This window comes from Varanus komodoensis, unplaced genomic scaffold, assembly GCF_004798865.1.
Source record: "Varanus komodoensis strain SLA01 unplaced genomic scaffold, ASM479886v1 scaffold5, whole genome shotgun sequence".
Taxonomy (NCBI): domain Eukaryota; kingdom Metazoa; phylum Chordata; class Lepidosauria; order Squamata; family Varanidae; genus Varanus; species Varanus komodoensis.
In genome coordinates this window covers 24,387,790-24,408,549 of record NW_025336087.1, presented here as the reverse complement: position 1 = coordinate 24,408,549, position 20,760 = coordinate 24,387,790, and the positions used below count along the sequence as shown (strand labels likewise).

Genomic DNA, 20,760 nt, shown 5'->3' with positions numbered 1-20,760 from the left:
CCAGCAATATACTGCTTGTCCATTTAGAACTAAATCCTGAATCAAAGAAAGCACTGCAAAACAATCAAATCAAAACAATTAGATCAAAACACTGCCGATGTTTTACCTTCTTCTGCCATTTTGTTCATTGGACTTTTCATGATTTCCCTTGCCTGTCTCACCTTCACCACTGATATTATGTAAAACATTCCTCCGTCAAAAGACCACCATTGTGAACAAGTGCCATGGGATACATTTACTGTCTCCAATTTTCCTTTATTCATCTGATCTGTTGCACAGAGCCCATAACTGATTCATTCCGAGGCTTTATCGGATGAATGAATGGGATGTGAGGCAGAGAATGAGATACACAGATCTGCCCTTTCTTGCATTTACCAGTCTCTTAATGAGAGTACTGGCTCCGAGGGCAGGGTGTGAGCAATTCTACATGTAATATGGCATATTAGGTTGCAGCTTAAACCACTTTTCTAAGTGCAAATTTATCAACACCAGACTTCTTGGATGAGCAGGAATCCAGACTATGTGGCACAGCAGTGGCATGAGCCTAGCCAGCAAAAAGCAGAAGGAATTTTCAGCTAAATATTTGTATAAACTGAATGATTAAGCTGAATGATGACATTAAACAAACAGGAAATGAACTATTTGCTTAGCAAGCTTTCTTAAATATGTTCATGGTGTCCTGGTAGCTGAAGTCTCAGTTAGCCCCATGGGGAGATTTCTACATGGCACAAGACAGAAAGAATGAAGATCTGTCAACAGGATAACTTAGTCCAGGAAGATTTAGTCCAGCTTAGCCTATTAGGAGACAGCTGCAGAGAGAGAGGGTCTGCTAGGGAAGGCTACAGCAGCAGGGTCTACAGTAGAGGGCAGCTCCTGATGGGGGAAGTGATGGGTGAATTGCAAGACTGGCTCTGGGATGAAAGTAGCCGTGAGAGAAGCAAGAGGCAGAAGTTCCAACCCCCATTTTCCCTGAGTCTGCTTGGACTCTGCTCAGAGAAAGGAAAGGAGAACGTCGACCTACTGAGCAAGCTGCAGGAACAGTCATCTTTCAGACTGTGGGTAGACACATCAACCCACCAGCATGTGGCACACATGGCACATCTGCTTGGAGCCATGCAGTTCAATAACTCAGATGCCCCCAAGACTGAGCCCCATGCTATATACAATAGAGAGGAACATCTTCAGGTGGCCTTAGCAGCAGATTGCTCTGTGGTACAGAGATCGTCTTCAGCTTTCAGATGGGAGGTAGGGGCCCTCTGTGATTATGTTCTATGCAATCCGTTTGTCTTAATTGTAGAATCACACCCACAGAAACCTTGGGTAAAATAAACAGCATAGTTAGCATGCTAATCAGCAATCAGATGAGCCACACAATATAGCTGATGAACACTTTCAGAATAATTCATAGAGCAATTTGGAACTTTTAAAATGGCACATGACAGAATCTGAGGATGATATAAATGGCTTTCTGTATGTATCTTTTGTGTACACGTTCTTTTTTCAGCTTTCCAGTGTGGTCCATCTTGTAATAGAATGAATTTAACTGTAAGAATTCAGTTTTGAACTATTTGTATTAATTGGTAAACTTAATGGAAAGAAATGTGTGATGAGATCATCTTGATGTATAGTTTCCATCATTGCTGTTGGTTCAACAGCAATTATGTCTTTCTTCCTGATTGCATGGTATTAGCTCAATCAAAATAAATATAAACGAAATTAAACCTGATCATTGTAAGCTTAAAGGAATTTGTACAATGGCTTAAAGAGATTATCAGGAAATTTACTGAGTCAACAAACAGCAAACTCTGTGGGGTACATGTGGATGTTTGTTTCTTTATTCATTTATATTTTGGGACTGGAAAGAAGAAAGCAAAATCTATATTTGCTACAAGCAGATTGGTATTGCAGACTCACTTTCTGGAAAGTAGATATGTTTGTGTACCACTAGATATATAACCTATTGTGGATGATAGCTTAAAAGGGAGAATAGACCTTGAAAACATTTCAATCTGATAACAGAGGAATCTTTAGGACTAGAGAAGTCTGTTCTCCCTTCAATGATATGGAGCAAGGAATGCTGAAAAGACTGTCTGACACTCCTGCAGCTGTTTCCTTAATCGAGGGGCTAACATTATTGCCAAAGCGAATCTTCAGTGGTGGCTAAACATACCCTTAGGGGGAGTTTTGTGTTTTTTTTAATATTTTGAATTGTTGGCACTGGGCAGATTAATCTTATTATAAGTTAACATCAAACAAATCTACATTACAGTTTTTTATTTTTTTTAAATGAAATGAACAGCTTTCTAAATTGTATTAAGTTGTTTGCACTCTCTTTCCTATCCTCCTTTAATGCCTTTTCAATGATAAAATCTACTTTAATAAGATCTCTTTTTGAGATCCATATTAATCATGTCTTTAGAACCCAGGCACACACTCTGTTACATTTCAGGTTCCATTAAGTGCCCTTGAGGTGTAATTATGCCTTTAATTTCACATACTGTGTCCCACTGCATCACCATTTGTTTTCCAAAGTGATTACCACTCTCATTTAATATTAAAAGGATGAGCTATCAGCATGATTTCCCTGTGTCACTTTAAACAGTTTGTGGAAATAGAAGGTCCAGAGATGTTGCACAGACCACTTTGATTCTCAGTAGTGCTGAATATCTGAATCTTGATTAGACCACAAGCACCGTTATATATAATTCCACTTTGGTTGTTGTAAACATGGCAGAGTATAGGATAGGATTCGCCCTACATCTACCAATTATAGACCTTGTGGCACTGTGCTTGTAGATGGGCCTGATTCTGGAAACAACACTAGTGCTGCTAGCATTGTGGCCCTCACATGGAGCCAACTCTTACACATGGAACTGGCCACAGGATGTATTCCAGAGAATGCCTTTAGCTTGATGGTAGAGCATGTATTTTGCATGCAAAAGGAAACACCTCTGGTTCATCTCTATTAAAAATGCATCAGGAAATATTTCTGTCTGAGGCTGTAGAGGGAAACAACCAATCACTGTAGATAATACAGGGCTGGAGGACCCTGATTCTCCAAAATAGTTGTTCTCTCTCAGTTAAATAATAGATGTTGGACCCAGGTAATGGGAAGAGGTATGGATCAAGCTGGCAGAACCTTCTACTTCTGAAGGAACACAGTGGCAACTAAGAGCTTTCATTTCACGCCGTTCCCAATGGGGCTTACAAATGAATCATTTCTAAAGTCAGTATGTCACAGGCAGCATTGAGGAGAAAGACTGAGGACAGAGATCTCAGTTTTTCAGAAATCCTCTTTGTAATGTGCTGTACAATTTCTCATACATCAACCACATCCTTAGAAAAATAGAGGGAGAAACTAAATGGACATCAAACATCTCCCATGCTCACTGAAATTCAATGCATCATATTCTTTTAAGATATTCTTCTAAAATTTGACAAGCAGAATAAGGTAGCAGTTAGACTGCCAGACGGCTCAGGAGACCCAGATTTTAGATACTTAGTCTAACCCACCTCACATGGTTATTGTGAGTTAATACAATGGAAACAAGCTGGATCAGGCATGTCCCCTTGGGTTCTTTTGAAGAACATGGGGTATATGTGTGACAAATATAATTTTGTACAGAATAAAAATACTTATTTTGTTACAATTGCTAAAGATGTAAATATCTATGTTTACATGCTTGTTGATTGATTATATGAGTTTTACTAAATTATTTTGATCTGAACTTTTCCATTTTTTTTTCTCAAAATTTGGTGGCTCACAATACATGTTTGATCAAGTATTTTATATTTTGGGCTTTGCTTGCATCAGATTGAAAATATAGTTCCCCTTCCTCCCACTTCTTTTTAAAATACAAGTTGGGTCTAGATTTAGACGTAATTCCAATTTGTTGTTGTCCTCACATGCCCCCAAGTCATTGCCAATTTATGGTGACACTATGAAAGAACACCCTTGAAAATGTCCTGTCCTTATCAGCCCTGCTCAGCTCTTGTAAATGCAAGTCTGGCTTTTTTATACTTCAAGTAGGCTAACTAAAAACAGTGGGACTTATAATCATGACTAATGTGAGTCCCACCAATTTCAGTGGTGCTGCTCTGGATCCAAATGTGTATAGTTCATTCCTTTTTGACCTTATGCCATCTGTGAGGTGCAGTGGTTAAGAGCATGAGACTGGGACTCGGGTAACCTGGATTTCAGTCCCTGCTCAGGCATGGAGCCAGCTTGTTGACTTTGGGCCAGTCACAGACTCTCAGCCAAACCTACCTTTCAGGGCTGCTGTTGTGGGGATAAATTGAGAGCAGCAGGAGGAGAATGATGTAAACTGCTTTGTGCTCATAAGAAAAAAAACAGGCTATCAATCCAATCACTCAATCAACCAATATGGAGTCACTGGATGGGTTCAACTCTTCCATTAATATGACCACTGAAATGTAGTGAAGAACAGGTGAACATATCTTTCATATCCTTATTCAAAAGAATGGTGGAAACAGGGTCTGTATACATCGTGTTAATGAAAAATGATGGCAAAGCACTTTCTTGCTGTAAGTTTGATATGCTGCTTTTCCATCAAAGAAAGTAGACAGCATTATGTAGCTCGAAAAAAGTGACCAAGTACATCACATTCATTTTGGTGGTGTTGTCATCAAACATGAATGTCAGGTGGAGGGCCGTAGTTTAGAAAACTGAGGTAAATTTCAGGGCATAAAAAGTCTTATGTACTTCTCCTTGCCCCTCCTTCAGATTGCATATATTTTGTTGTGGAACTGGCTAAAGGTTACTGTCTAGGATTCAAAGGGACTAATAGAGAGTTTCTCAGGGCTAGCAAGGCTTTGGACAGAATTGCTTGAATGTATCAAGGAGCTCTTTGGATCTTTGCTTTATGCCAAGATAAAATACTCTAATTTATGAGAAAGTACTGCAGTGGCCTTACACATATCAGATTTTATTTATTTAGTAATACATTTAATTAGGAATATGCCTAAATTGCTGTCTCAACTTTTGCCACCATATTTTGACTACAGAAACTTGCAATATTTTTGAGGGAATAAAATTATAATGTGTGTTGGGGGTAGCGGGGACTTGGGCTAAATCCTTTCATTTTTTTTCTATTTTGCTTTGTGAAGGCAGTAACCAAAATGCCTATATTTGACTGAAACATCATAAAACAAAACAAACATTTGCATCTCATTCTTCAATCGCAAAGAATTTGTAGGGCAACTAATAACCAGTTGGCAGAAAACATCAATGGTAAATATTAAAACCAGATCCAACGAGGTTAAATAAACATATTAAAACAGCAACAAAAAGACCTAAGCCAGGTGCCAGGGACTTCAGCCGACACTGAGCAGGTAAGCTAGGAGAGCCTCTCTGAGGAAAGTCATTCCAGAGATGGAGCATCACAGCCAAGAAGGTTTATCTCATGGCAGCACCATGGCATCATCATTGTGCAGGCATACAGAAAAAGCCAGACAATGAGTTTGGGGCTTCATTTAGAAGTCTTTAGTAGAGACACAGACAAAGAATGAGGCATACAAGAACATCTCATGACTGCGTAAGGAGATCTACCATGGGGAAAGACATAGGGAGAGATGCGGGGGGAGGGGGCATGACCCTGCCAAATGGGGATAGAGGCATCTCTTAAGTGTATTGTTTATGGATGGTCCATCATTACATTTATTTTTTTTAAACAGATCTACACTTTGAAAATTCAATATCCAGCAAGTTCACAACTGGAAAGAAGTGGTCCATACAGTGATAGAAATAAGCCTGCTTCTGTTGTTGAAAGGGATTTTAATGGTTGCATGCGGTTTATTTCTTTTATTGTTCTGTTTTTGTATTTTAAATTCATTGTATGTGAAGCTTTAATTTAGATGCTGTTTTAATCTGTGTTTTATTAATGTTAGCTGCCTTGCTTGCCATTTTTGTGTGAAAAGGCAGGATGTAAATGAAATCAAGGCATTCAACATCCCTAGCTCCAGAAACATTTGCTAGAAGATTGACAGAGAAGCCACAGAGATAAAGCAGCAGCTCACATTTTCTGTTGCTACAGAAGGCCAGACCGCTCACACACTCCTTATTTTCTGGGCTGTTTCATTAGGATCTCTGAATATACCCATTTCTTATGCACAGTAATGGGAAGACTTTGGTGTGTTGCAAGGGCTGAGCTGGGGAATGTGGGAATAATCATGAGAGTTTGAAAAATGTTTCATAGACAGCAGTGCAAATTTCCATGAAACGAATAAAGACACTGTATTTGTCTTTCTGTCATCTTATCCATCTATCTTTCTATTCTATTCTATTCTATTCTATTCTATTCTATTCTATTCTATTCTACATCTATCAATCAACATATTCTGCACCAGAGCAAATAAAATACTTACAAGTGCATTCATTTGCTAATCTACAAGATATATGCAACATATTCAGAGGTAGAGAAGATCACTGTGCTATTCACTGAGGAATGAAACCCTGCTCTTCAGCTATTGGACCTTCTTCCTACCTTTGCACATATATTTCTGACAGGCACGAAAAGGTACATCCAATACTGTAGTGTAAGGGGAAGCCCATTCATATATTTCCATAGTACATGTGGAGTTTTAGATGAGAGCCTTAAATGCAGTGATGCAGCAAAGGGATATTTCTGAGCGCTTCAGTTCAAAGTGATTGAGAATTTATCTTTGACTTAGTATTGGATTAGTGAAAAAAGAAAAAGAAAAAATAGGGCAAGGGCACATAAATAACAAAAATAAATGAATAACTTATTGACACTTTTGTACTCTTCAGCTACTAGATTAAAAAATATGGAAACACATAATCTGACTTTTAAACAACATCGGGAATTAAGTTTGCTTGTATATGTGTCAGCAGTCCCCACAGATCCATAAAGTAGTGTTAAAGCTGTTATGCTTTTAAAAGGATATTAAAACATAATGGACTGTTCATTTATATTGCATCGTATTGATATTTTACCTCATTATGTTTTGGGCACAGAGTCAAGATAAGGTTTATAGGGGCACCAAATAAAAATTAATTCAGCCTCATAAAGAACATTGTTATAATATTTATTCTACTAACTGTTAAACACTTTATGAAGGTTATCTGATTGAAGCAGTGATTAAATCAAGAGAACATAAAATCAAAGATCCACTTAGCTTTGGGGCATTTTATTAAACAAATATTAAATGTAAATTTAAAAATAATTGATTCCTTTGAAATACATTCCCCTATAAAGCATTTGGTGTGTTTGTTTAAATGGTAAGAGAAGGCATATTTCACAGGTGATCATATTATACTTACAGAAAAGGGCTTCTGTGCATACTCAGTGGAAGAAGGCACTTTGAAGGAAAGGAATTCAAAAGTTGGAGTAGGCTTGTTGTCTCTTGTTCCAGGGGGCAGGCTGAGACCAAGGGATGGAAATTCAAGGAAAGATATTTCCTCTAAACATTGGGGGAAACCTGGCATCAGTAAGAAATGTTCAATAGTGGAACAAACTGTCTAGAATGGTGATGGACCCTCCTTTATTCAAGGTATTTTCATCAGACTCAAGTCAGAGATGCTGTAGATACATCCTGCACTGAGCAGGGGCTAAACTTAGGGGTGGGGGAGAAACTGCATTCCCAATAGAGCTAAGCTGAGCAGATGAAAGATGGGGTCCACCTGCTCACATGTAAGGCCACTTAGTAGCTTACTAGTGGTGGGTGGGATGGATGCCAGAAAGACGATAGAATCCTTGTTCTCTCACCTCTCCACCCACTAGAATGCTCTGAAGTTCTTCCTGCTTTGGGTATGGCAGAGAGGTGGAGATAGGAAGAACCTATTATTGAGTTCCCCTTCCTGGAGCCATAATAGTGTCCATTATGGGAGGCACTACTGGGAAAGTGTTATTGAGAGAGGTCTTGGGAGAGAATATCTAAAATAGCCTACATTCTTTTTGGATATACCATAGCCTCTGTTTGCATTTTTATCTGTATTTTATTCATATTGTATTTTTAACTGTTGTAATTAGTTTTGGATTGTGTTTTTTATCTTATGATTGTGAGATGCCCAGAGGTGCTGTGTCACAATAGGCGGCATGCAAATGTTTTAAACAAATAAATAATAAGATTGCCTTCCTATAGCAAAAATCTCCTTACTGGCAAAAATAAAAATGGTACTGCTCAAATCATTATAATGCAGCAAATTCAGGCTTGAATTCTTCTTTGTTGTTATTTCTTTCTGAATAGACTTCTAAAAAATAAGGGGGAAACATACAGAAGATAAAAAAGAAATTTTGAGATAATTAACTTGGTCACATATAAGCCCTGAAAAACATCAAGATCTACAAGCAAATTAATTTCCTTTAGGATTAATTTCTACACACAATTTCACTAAAAGGTGAAGAGTTGCATTAACAACATTTAAAGGTCCACCTGTCTGTGGGAATATCACTGTTGTAGAATCTCTAGTACACCAACATTTGATTAACAACCAGTTAGTTATTTTTAAGTCAGCTGACAAAGATCCACAGGTAAGAATGAGCCAATCTCATTGAGGTTCTCAGCTTTCTCCATTCATTGACCAAAGTATATTTGTGCACATTTTAGAAATGGACACATTTTTTTTCTACACAATTTCAATTGTGCCCATGCTGTCAAATGGATTAGTGTGTGTGCATGTGAAAGTGAAGTGCTCTGCAACTGGTAAATGTATGGATTTTAACCACAGATTGTGTTCAGATCTGTGTTCCGGAAAGTGCAAACTGTATGTTGATGCAAGAAAATATGAACTCAACAAATGTCACACCAATCTCTGTCTTCAAGAGTTTCTGCACCACTGTGATAGCAACAATAACAAAGCCATAATAATTTTATTTTTGGGTACAGTATTCTATAATGCAAAACCAGTTATAGTGAAGGTAACCATGAGTGGATGGATGACAAAAATAATAAAGAAGACATTAAGGAAAGAAGGGACTGTGACTTCAGTGGCAGAACCTGCTTTGCATGTAAAAAGCTGTAGGGCTAGGAAAGGTTCTTGCTTGAATCCCTGGAAGAACCCTGCCAGTCAATGTTGACCTAACTGGACTAGACAGGTGAATGGACCTACTCAGTAGAAATGGTGATTAAAGGACTTGGAGACAGCACACATAAAAATGCTCAGGTATCTCTGAGCTACAGTAAAACTACCAAGAATAGGCAATGGAATAATTTCTATCTATAGGACATCTTTTAGGGCAGAAGCCCTCCCATGGGGGCAAATGACACTGAAATGCATATAATTGAACAACAATAACTATTCCAATGAGATAATAACAACAAAAGTTCTACAGAACATCAGCAAAAGTCAGAACCAAAATTGTTGCTATAATCAAATCTGATAACATGGGGTCTTCTTCCCCATTTTCCCTAAATTTGTCCAGTTTGTTTTAGATCTTAGAGAAAAGGTTATGCATCCGTGCTCATGTTTATAATGCTTAATCATAAGAAAAGGACATTACATTAGGAGTGGGAGCTTGGAAGGGTAAAGCTGCCCCTCCTCCACCAATCCTGGTCTCATGTTCTCCTACTCCTGATCTCTTAAACTTGGCTAGGGATGATCCAATTGCTACATCTGGACTGGCCCAGAATATTTGATGCAAAGCCACATATCCACAGTAAATCTGTTTTATGTGGGTGCCGCTAACTAGATTATTCTTTAAAACAATTCTAGCACATTTTTGTTTTTATCTGAAAAACTTTTAATCTAAAAAATAAATATTTCTTTGAAGAGGTCTAATCTAATATCTACCGATTGTACTCACAGTGGGAGAAGTGGATAGGAAAACAATAAATCTTCTGTGTTCACAACACTTTCTTTTAAGACACCAGCAGCAATAACATTAGACTCTCCACGGAGACTTTAGAAACATAATGTCATTCTGGTACCCACGCTAGAGGTTCTGACTCCTCTCTCTCTCTCTCTCTCTCTCTCTCTCTCTCTCTGTGTGTGTGTGTGTGTGTGTGTGTGTGTGTGACTTGCAACATCCTCCCAGCCCTTCCCCAAGTCACAGTACTGCAGCAAACAATTCTTCTGGCTAACTAAACTAATCTATAACCTGTTAATTGCATCTATCATTGTCTTGTTATGACTCATCTAGCAGGGTGTTTACAGGGGCTGCCAGCCAGAGAACATAGCCAGGCAATCATTTTCATCCTGAACAATTTCTGTCCTATTTAGGCTGGTGCAAAACATCCCTTTTATTCAAATTGCTGATTACAACATTTAATTCTCTTCACTGAGGAGGAGGAGGAGGAGGAGTAAATATAGATTTTCCTATATTGTGGAGATCTAGGAAAACAGCAAAAAGGCTGCCAAATTTGCATGAGTAACGTGCTGGTTGCTGCTTTCTTTCATATGCCAACTCATGCTGGGCTCTTTGTTGTACAAGAATGTGGTCCACAAGGGCCCTGGGGGCTAGCCTTGCCCATCACGATGCTGCTGACCCCCACCATGCTTCCCAACTCACATCTGTTTGATGTGCAGCACATCCAGCTGCACAGAGAACTTCCAGTCAACATAAAATCCATGTGTTCCCCTGACTCTAAAATCCATGTGTTCCCCTGACTCCATCTTCATGCCGTCCAATGCACACCTCTCAGGCAGAAGCTTTCCCCCATTCTTTACAAAAGGTGGACCAGTGTGCAGGTTTACAAATAGGCCTAAGATGAGGTTGAGGGTTGGAATAATGACTGCTGTCCCTACTACTATTACTTTTTCATGGCATTTATATTCCATCTTCTTGTCCTCTTGTAAAGTTCCCAAGGAGGTTTACATCATCCTCTTCCATTTTATCCTGACAACAACCCTGTGAGCTAAGTCCAAGAATGAATGACTGGCCCCAGGTCACCCATGAATGTCATGGTTGAGTGGGGACTAGATTCCAGATCTTCCATGGACCCAGTCCAACACTCTCACCTCCATACCTTGCTAGTTCTCACTGGGATGAATGTCTTCCCTAAAGCAAAGAAAAGGCAGCAATCTTCCTTTAAGAAGTGCCCAGGAAAAAGGGCAAGGGTAGGGACCTTTCCCAGGTGAAAGTTTCAGATTTTTTCCTAGCACCAGGTGTTGCTTCTTCTTGTCAGAGTTTTCGAAAGGTTGGCTCTTTTCTCATTGCAGTTCAGGCAGCTTGTCTTGAGAAAATGAGTACTGAGTCCAGGAGAAGGCATCATGCACCATCTGTTGCTTCCCAGTCCATTTCTACTCCCTTAAGAAAAAAAAGGAAAGAAGGGAAAGGCTTGCTGTGGAGGCTTAGAGTGGGGGGCAATTAGCTCAAAAACAAGCTAAATTCCCGACGAGATCAGAGGATGCTTGGCAAAATTTAAATTGTGCTGAAATTTGGTTAGCTTCTAAGTGCTAAGAACGGAACACAACTGGAGCATTACTTTGCTCGAACATTCTTCTACTGTTCAGACTATAAAACAAGGCTTTGCAGATGATGGAAGAATGTTTTTCAGCTTAAATCTATTGTTAGTTCATTTTCCTGACAAAAATACTGCTTAAGAGTTTACAAGCTGAGAAAATATCCCCAGTGGGAAAGTTGTCTATGAACTGGTAGCAAAGCCCAGTGATGCCCTGAGTATTTGGAGGAAAAGAAGTACAGATCTTGTCTGACCATGTAGCATGTCCTTCAATGTATACTTTCCCATACCCTAAGATCATCCTCAGAGGCCTGTCTCTGGGTGTCCCTGATGGATGAAGTTAAGCGAGGGCCTTTTCAGTGGTGGCATCCATTCAATCCATTTCATTTTTTTCCATTCCATTCCATTTTGATACTACCCCACAGCTGAAGCTCTCAGTTACTCTAGCTATAGAACAACCCCCCCCCCACCGCCCAGACACACACACCTCCTAAGGTTAATCTGGTGCCTACCCTATGGTCTTTTTAGTGCCAGGTGGAGATCATTTTAGTCCTTCAATATTAGCAGTTGTCTTAATGTGATTTTAGATCTTTGCACTGTTATTGGTTTTCATGTAACCCCCGTGAATTTCAGGGGACTACTGTATTAGAAACTCTAATAGCTATTAATGCTGCATTTAATAGTTTCATCTATTTTTATGCATCTTATTCAAAAAGTGTTCAGATGAGAAAAGCGTATCAATGAAGTTCTCAAGGGCAGCACAGTTGTTTTCCTATTTTAGCTATAAGATGGTAAAGGAGTACAGATGAATATTCTATATATCACTGTTCTATATATTTCCAGCACTATTCTATATATTTCCAGCAGTCCTCATCCTCCTTGTCACTCCACACTTTGGTTAAAGCTGAAGGGAAGATGCCATGAGGTAACTCTTCTCTCATCAGGCTTTTTTGAGCAGGAAACATGGGCAGCAGGGGTGGTTTCAAAGGGATGGAAATATGTGTGTAGATTTCCCTTCCCTTCCCAACAAAGCACCCATGGTCACCTCACAATGATAAGGTAAGCTTTAAAACACCCCAAAATCAATGCAAAAGAAGGTGTAAAGCAGCCTGAGAGTGAGGTAGACAGTGAAGGTTTTTTCACAGGGAAAGAATACTTTTACAGAAAGATAGCTATCTCAGGTTTTCTGAACCAATATAGCTTGAAATTAGATGCCCCAAGAATAATAAATGAAAGCATTTCCCCCAATATCTCAGTTTTCAAAGGAATCCGTATAACAGAATATGCATTGCTACCATGTATGCATATATACAAGGGACTCAGATAAAAATCTGTAGAATGTTATAGGATAGACAGACAGAAACTTGGTGGATCTGGAAAAAGATATGAGAGGCAGACCTGGGGAGCTTGCTGGTCTGTCTCACGTATTATTGGACTTCTGCAATCCTTGTAAAACTACCTTGCCAGCATAGGACATTTACATATTCTCTGACTAGGAAAGAACTCCAGGAACACCTCTTTGCCTGAAAGATTTAAATTACTGCTATGGAAAATGGGTGCTACTAAAATCCAAGCCTTAAAGAATAGATCTGCATTTACATCAACTTCATTGAATTAAGGAGATTCTTGCACCAGCTTTGCCAAGTAGGCGTGGGAAATGGTGCATGAGAAATATAATGCTTTCATTTGTAAGAAAATTTTAATTCGGCTCACTCTGAAGGAATGACAAGTTGTTCATTTCTATGAACCATCTCTATGTCATATAAAAGCTCTTTCTAATCTGATTCAGAGTGAATGGCAAAATGTATTTCTGGGGAAGCATGATTAGTATCTATGTTGATAATAGCATTGAACTAGCAATAACTGTAGCAAATGTTTACACCCTTCTATCCATTTTTGTCTGAAGATTCTTCTAGAATTTTCCATGTTTAAGACTCCTGAAAAAGCTGCCAAGATTATCAAAGTGAACTGAAATGTGTGAAGAGCTACTCTGTAACACTGGGATATTCTAATGAGTTCGTTAATGAAAATTGTAAAGCTTTCAATTCTTTCTGATGTGCCTATAATCTCGACAATATTATCAATTTTTAGCATTGACTCACTTCATGAGCTGCCTCTGGGAAAATGTATTTTTTCTCTTTATTATACTGTAACTCACCAAGTAACATTAATGCATATACAGAAGAAATATGCTTATGTTAAAACAAGCCCAAAGGATGAAGTCAATCATACTAACATTATGGAGGATTTTCATTACTATTGTTTTGTGAATTGATGTCATTGGCATAATATACCATTTTCTGCACAATGTGACCTCAAATAGGCCATTTTCTATTCAGTCATTTTTCATTTGTAAAATGTGTAAGAAAGATTTTGGACTTGATCTTTCATTTTTTGTACTATAAAGAGATTGCTAAAGAAAAATTGGTCACTATCCAAAACTTCTCTTGACCTTGTTCCGCTAGGGGGTTTTATCACCTGAACTTCATGTCCACATTTCTATCACAGGCTTTGAATGAGGCTCCAAGTGTTTTTACTCTTTCTATTTTCCTTCAATTGATTTAGGCCATCACAGAATGTGATTGAAATTTGTACAAAAAGTTGCTCAATTAGCGGTGGCTAGAGCAATCAAGATTCTATCAGGCCGAGCCCAAGTATTGTACACGTACTTTTAAATTGGGCTTTCAAGCTGAAATTTGTACTGTTTCATTATAACCATCAGCAGGCTTAGACACTGCAGTTAGCCATATTGATGAGTGGTAACTTCACATGCCAACACTTTGGGCTTCCCTTAGTGAGCTATGATCATTCTAGATGGCACCTTCATTCAATTTTTTATATGTTGGAATTCAGGAAAAGCTACTGAAATGGTGCAATTTTACTTGATATCCCATTTGAAGATGTAGAAGTCGAATTTCTAATTTCTGAGCCTCAAACTGAATCACATACAGTACTGTGGGTGAACAAACTGAGCTAAAAACATTTTTTAACTCATACGATTCAAATATATATCAAGCAATTAGAAAAAGTGTAAATGGTAAAATCAATTCCAATTGTGAACATAAAATTCAATGACTTCTTTGTCCATGCTTCTCATGCATGATTTTGTCAAAATGTAATCTGCAAATCTGCCTGTGGATTCAGGCGATTCCTAGGTTTTGTCTTGACTTGAATCCAAATGCAAAAAAATAAATAAACAATGTTATTATTGGGATAATTTTTGACAAAAAATGATTGATTCTCCAATTTGCAACATAGCCTTCCTCTTTGTTGCACCCCCTAAAATGGCATTTCTCACCTGGGGGTGCAGGTACTGCATGTTGGGAACCCTGTACTAAACTATCCAACACTTTCCTTCTTTCCTTTCCTAATGAGGGCCAACATAGGTATTACTCTAGCAACTATGTCTGCTTTTCATTTCCAATGCAGAGTATGTTCAGGGTATCACAGATGGATAATAACTCCTTCCTCACCCCCATACTAGTTCAGGGTCCCTGTGTTTAGATTGAAAAGGAAAACTACATAGCTGCAATGCATGCATTTAAAGCAATGCCCTAATACACAGCGGTGTTTCAGTATTCCCCCTCCCGCTTCCCTTGAGACTCTTTCAACACGTTTGCCCATTTCATGATGGCTGATTTACACAGACAACGTGTGGTGGTGCATTTTGTCCAGCTGAGTGTTCAACAGTTTTTGACCAAAAGCAGCATGACCCTTGTGCCCTACTCTCCCTATTCGCCTGATCTTCCCCCATGCGACTATTTCCCCCTCTCCCCCAATGAAAGAAGTCCTCAAAGGAAACATTTTGCAGATGTGGAAGAGGTGAAACAAAAAACAGCAGAAGCACTAAAAGGCATCAGAACTCAAAAGTCCAAAACCTGTTTTGAGCAGTGAAAAGAAGTCTCAATAGGTGGATTGCATCACATGGAGAGTACTTTGGAGGTGACTGAAGTCTAAAGGAGTAAAAAATAAATACACAATTTCGTTTAAATAAATTCCTGGGGTTTTTGGGTTTCCCTTATATGCATGCAACAGCTAAGAAAGTGGAGGGTAAGGGCCCTGAGGCCTACTTAGGTAAGAGATTGGCCAGTGGCTTCAACCTTCTGCCCTTGAATGTGTCAATCTGCATGTGATAGAACAACAAATTGGGTTCAAGAAATGAAAAGAACTCCCACTTAGTGAAGTCACTGTCTTGTGGCATGGGTGGTGGATTTATCCTGCTCTTGTAGTGAGTGGGCCAGGCACTCACTGTTTGCTGACTTTCCAAGGAGCTGTGTTGTTGGATTCTGGAGAAAACACTGACAAAGTGGTGATAGGAGGATCAAAGAGCATAGGAGCCTTTAAAGCTCCAACAAGGCCACTGCCCACAGTTTCCCAGGCCAGCTGTGAGAGCAGACCTGTTTTGGGAGAGACAGAAATGGAATCCTTACCATCCCCAGTCCCTGACCCCATGATAAGGTACTGGGAGAGAAGAGCTACCCAGTTAGTGGGCTTGTGTAGGTCTCACCAGCTGACCCTTAACCAGCGGGAGCCACCCTGAGGGTGCAGCCTACAGTGTGAATGAAAGGGAAGGATTGGGGCGAAGTTTCCAGTTTGGGATCAACACTTGCTTGTTACATGAGCAGAAGCTTGCTAGAGGACTTTTAAGGCTGCGTTGACTTGATAGCTGTGAAATGAAAATAAAGACCTGGATTGTAAAGGTCTTGTTTGGATGTTTTGGAGCCTAGGGCAAGAAATGAAGGGTCTGGCTCCTTTTCCATTTCTAGGACTAAGCTTGTATGGTTTTTCACACACAGATGGGACACACTGAGGGGAATGGACACGTTACAAAAGCAGGTCAGCTCACACATTTCATTATACTAGGAAGTGAAGGCATTGGAGGTGGAGTACACAGTGATACTGAGTAAGCAAATTATTAGGCTTTCTGGACAGAGCAAATATGTAGGGAGCCATACTCATAATCTTTGCTTCAAAATACTTTCAGGTCTGGTCCTATTTTCAGCTTGGTGTATGGTAGTAACATTACAGCTGTATTGTCCTTTGGAAACAACTTATATGAAGCCATTTCAACCCTGAAGGATACCAGGAGCACAGATTCATTGGCTTCCCACCATAAATGTCAATTTATCACATCTTTATCCTGGCACGTCATGAGATCTGGCATGGTGTCATGTCATAATTTCATTTTCTTCAAAGAGAAAAACTGAGCTACCTTGAAATTTTGCAGTAAATCTCTGAAAAGCTCCCTGGTTTGGCATTTACTGCACAGTGCTGCTGTTGATTTAGCAGGCTTGCCCTCATCATATTTCTTTTCTCAAAATACTTGCTCATCTCCAGTTTTAAAACAATTTATACGAGTGGCTCTTTTTTATTGCACTTGGTAGCTTGGTTCATACATTGCTGTGTCAGAGCTGCAATGCTCTATTTAAGGATATTTTAGGAATTTTGTCATAAAATACTGCTTCCATTCATTATACCTCAGGAAGAACCATAGGAAGAGTAAACATTTCTGGGCAATGAAAGCCATCTCCTCCTCCAAACTCTTTGGACAGGGGGAAAAAGATTGCAATGCTTATTAGTGATTTAAATTAGGTGAACTTCCTGTATGGGGGCAATGCTTGATATAGGCTTTCTTACCTGGACTGAGCATGGGCCATGCTCTTGAGTGCTTAAAAGAGCATCCTGGAGGTCAACAGTGTTTGGTATGTAGTGTACTTTTTGACACAGAAGGCCACAGGGTTGACCTTGCTACTGGATGGAGTGAGACAGCCGCCCTACATAGCAGTTGCTGGCGAGAAGGAATATTCTCATCATAGAAGTAGAGTTGGAAGGGGGCAATAAGACCATTGGTCCAACCTCCTGCTATTGCAGGACACTAATGTACACCATCCCACTCAGATGGCTGTCCAGTTTCTTTTAAATGTCTCTAGTGTGGGACAGCCCATCCCCTTTCTAGGCAACTGTTTCCACTGCCTTATTGCTCTGACAGTGAGGAAGCTTTTTCCTGATACCTAGCCTGAATCTGGGTTGTCACAGCTTGAATTGATTCTTCCATGTCCTATACTCTAATATCAGAAAGAAATGATCTTGACCTTCTTCTTTGCGACAGCCTTTGAGGTACTTGTAGAGGGATATCATGTCTCCCCCTCAGTCTTCTCCTCTCAAAGCTGAACATGCCCATTTCACTCAGCCTCTCCTCATAGGGCAGTGTTTCAAAACCCTGGATCATTTCTGTCGCCCTCCTCTGGCCCCTTTCTCATTTTTCCGCATCTTTCTTAAATCTTGGTGCCCAGAACTGGACACAGTATTCCAGGTGGGATCTGACCAGTGAGGACTGTAGGGGAGCTACTACTTCTACTATTTGGAAGTGATACATCTATTAATGCATCCTCAAATTGCATTTGCTGTTTTGGTGGCTGCATCACACGTCCTGTTGGACACATTTTGTGCAGTTGGGTAAAAATGTCCAGTGGAAAATATTGTGTGTGCGTGCACACATGCATTTGGGAATAGGAACTTTAATAAGGAACATGGTTGTTTCTTTAAAAAAGAATTGTTGTTACATCAACATCAAGTGTTAAATTTGTTGTTACTTGGCCATCAAGTCACCTCTGAGTTATAGTGACCTTTCTGTCCTTGATAGTCCTGCTCAGCTCTTGTGATCTCAAGGTGGTGGCTTCCTTTATGAAATAGACCCATCTCCTAGTTGGTGCTCCCTGCTTCTTCTTCTGCTTCTTTTTCTTCTTCTTTCTTCGGCTTTCCCTAGCATTATTGTCCTCTCCAGAGAGTCTTGCCTTGTTATACCATTCCTGAAGTATGGCAGTCTTAGTTATGTCATTTTTACTCCCATGGCAAGTTCTGACTTGATTTGATTTGGGAGCCCCTTATTCATCTTTCTGATTGTCCAAGGGATTAGAAAATAAGGTAATGAAATAGACTGTGTAGATGATTACTGCTTACCATCATTTTTCATAACCTTATACTGATTAGATATTATTGGAATCAGTTGCTTGACTATTCAAAAGCATTTATCAACCCATATGCATACCAACAGTGTGGTATGCAACAGTGGCACATAACAGTACATTCTCAGAAAAGAAGATTACATAATAGTGCCGTTGCTTCTCTCACACTATACCTACCCCATCAACATTTCCTTTTTCTAGGATGGCCAGATCGCCACCATCTGGGACTGGGTGGGAACAGCAGCATTACTTGGCAGCCTCTGAACACATTCTGTTTGCTCTCTGGCTTTAGCCATGTCCGTTTCCCTGCTTTCAATTAGTCATTCATTGGAGTATTGATGCCCTGGAATCCCATTCAGTGAGAGATAGCATATTTTGATAGATGTAGAAGTACCATATTTTTCGCTCTATAAGACACACCTGACCATAAGACGCACCTAGGTTTTAGAGGAGGGATCCATGGAAAGCTTCCTGATAATCACAGGCACATTCCCCATCACTTCCCCATGGGCTTCATTAAAAGACGGGTTGCCATTTGAAAACACACACCGACCTGTGATTAACAGCTCTCACCTGCACCGGAGGAGGGTGGCGGAGCAGGGCGCGCCAAGCGCGTGCCAGCCAGGTGTGGTGCAGCCAGGCCAGCAGCATGCCGGTGGTGGTCTTTTGGGTGGCACGGCAGTGGCAGGTCTTCCCAGGCGGAGGGGGTGAGCAGTTCCCGGGCGGTGGGGGTGAGCACTCCATCTCTCCGTGCGGCCGGCAGGTTAAAGCTCCTCCTCCTCCGCACCGCTCCCCCTGAGCAGCACAGCTCTCACCTGTGCCGGGGGGGGGGGGTGGAGCAGCATGCACCGAGCGCGTTCCGGCCAGGTGGTGCCATGTGGTGCAGGTGGGCCGGCAGCGTCCCGGGCGTCGGGCACACACACATTCACTCTATAAGATGCACAGACATTTCCCCTTACTTTTGGGGGGGGGGGGAAGTGCGTCTCATAGAGCGAAAAATACGGTATTCGTTTCCTGACTCAGCTGGTCTGTTTCTTGTTATGGACTTCAGGGCACCAGCACTAGGAGGCTTAGCTGCTAGAAGACACGCTACAAATGTTGTCACATTTCAGTACTTTTCAGATAATGCAAGAAAATGGACCAAATGGGAGGATGTCATCTTGTGAACATAATGAATGCCATCAAGTTGAGACATCCCCTTGTATTATAGTAAGAGCTCTGCCAGACTGACATTTCTACCTACCGTGTTGGGAATGGCTTTCAGGTTTACTAAAGGTTGTGAGGGGAAAAGTCTTGATAATAAGCAACAGGTCAGCAGCAGTGGACTGAGAGAGTCAACAAGAGAGTCAACTGCTTCATTAGAGACAGTGCCAATAGCTCTCCTGCCAGATTCAGCTTGGTGGTGTTCCTTGTATCACTTCTTGTGTTTTGTTACCAGGTGAATTTCTTTCAGCATTACTGTTCCATCTGCTGTATAACAGCTTAATCACTGGAAGTTTTAACTTACTCACCAAGTAAATACTGATCTTTCAGTGCCAATGATTTTTATTTTATCAACATAGTCAATTGCTGTATATCAAAGATGGTGAATTCATCTCCTTGCAGCTGTTTCCAGTACCTACTAGAGACTGTAAGTTCTTCTGCCAGAAAGAGACTTTCTTCTCAACTTCTCCATGAAAAAGACTAAAGAATACCAAGGTATTAGGGATGAATGCAGTAATGAGAATGAACGTTTGGTTCAACTGGCCTCAAAGCAACTTTAAGAGTGCAAGGAGACCACCCGTGGTGGCCTTTGGAGAAGTTCCAAAGTTCTCTAGATTAAATACATTAAATATGTTTACACACACACACACACACTAGACATACATTAAGTATTTGTTTCATCATTTTTAGGTTATGCTTTGACCTCACAGAGAACAAAAACTTCAGGCGGCATAAAACTCGCCTTGCCCCCATATGCCTTATTCCTCTGAGAGAATGCAAGTTTAATTTATCTTACCTTATGAGAAAATTAGATCCTTGAGTGCCTGTATAATTTTGCCCACTTTAGATTGTACTTTCTGCAATTATATAATCTCTGTTTTAGATTAACTATGCCTGAAAATATCTCACTGCAAATTAGATTTTGTGTATATGGCTTGACAAACTACTTTGTACAGCACGTGTTATAACTAAATAATTATTCTCATTATTTTAATTCAAAAATAGCCTTTGGGGAGGGGGAAGGAAGGAAAAGAATTATCTTGGCATTATTAACTTATCATTTCAACAACATACTTTCCTTGCATTATTCTCTGACAATTTCATAAAATATTCTTCTGATGTATTATGCCATTTGTGCAGCAAGGGGAACAAGAGTGCCCTTTAAGTTAGCGAGAGAGAGAGAGAGAGAGAGAGAGAGAGAGAGAGAGAGAGA

At 40.0% G+C, this 20,760-nt stretch overlaps 1 long non-coding RNA gene across 3 annotated transcripts in view; it reads right to left on the bottom strand.

The window, feature by feature from the left end:
- LOC123031638 overlaps window positions 1–20,760 on the bottom strand; it is a 29,226-nt gene that overhangs the window by 4,086 nt on the left and 4,380 nt on the right. Inside the window, exon 2 of one of the 3 annotated variants that reach the window (XR_006416343.1) lies at window positions 10,945–11,225. The exons of 1 other annotated variant lie outside the window; for it this stretch is intronic. This is a non-coding gene — a long non-coding RNA (uncharacterized LOC123031638). Of the gene's footprint in view, window positions 1–7,300; window positions 8,322–10,944; window positions 11,226–20,760 lie in introns of those variants that run through there. One more of the 3 variants, XR_006416345.1, reaches the window with a different exon arrangement.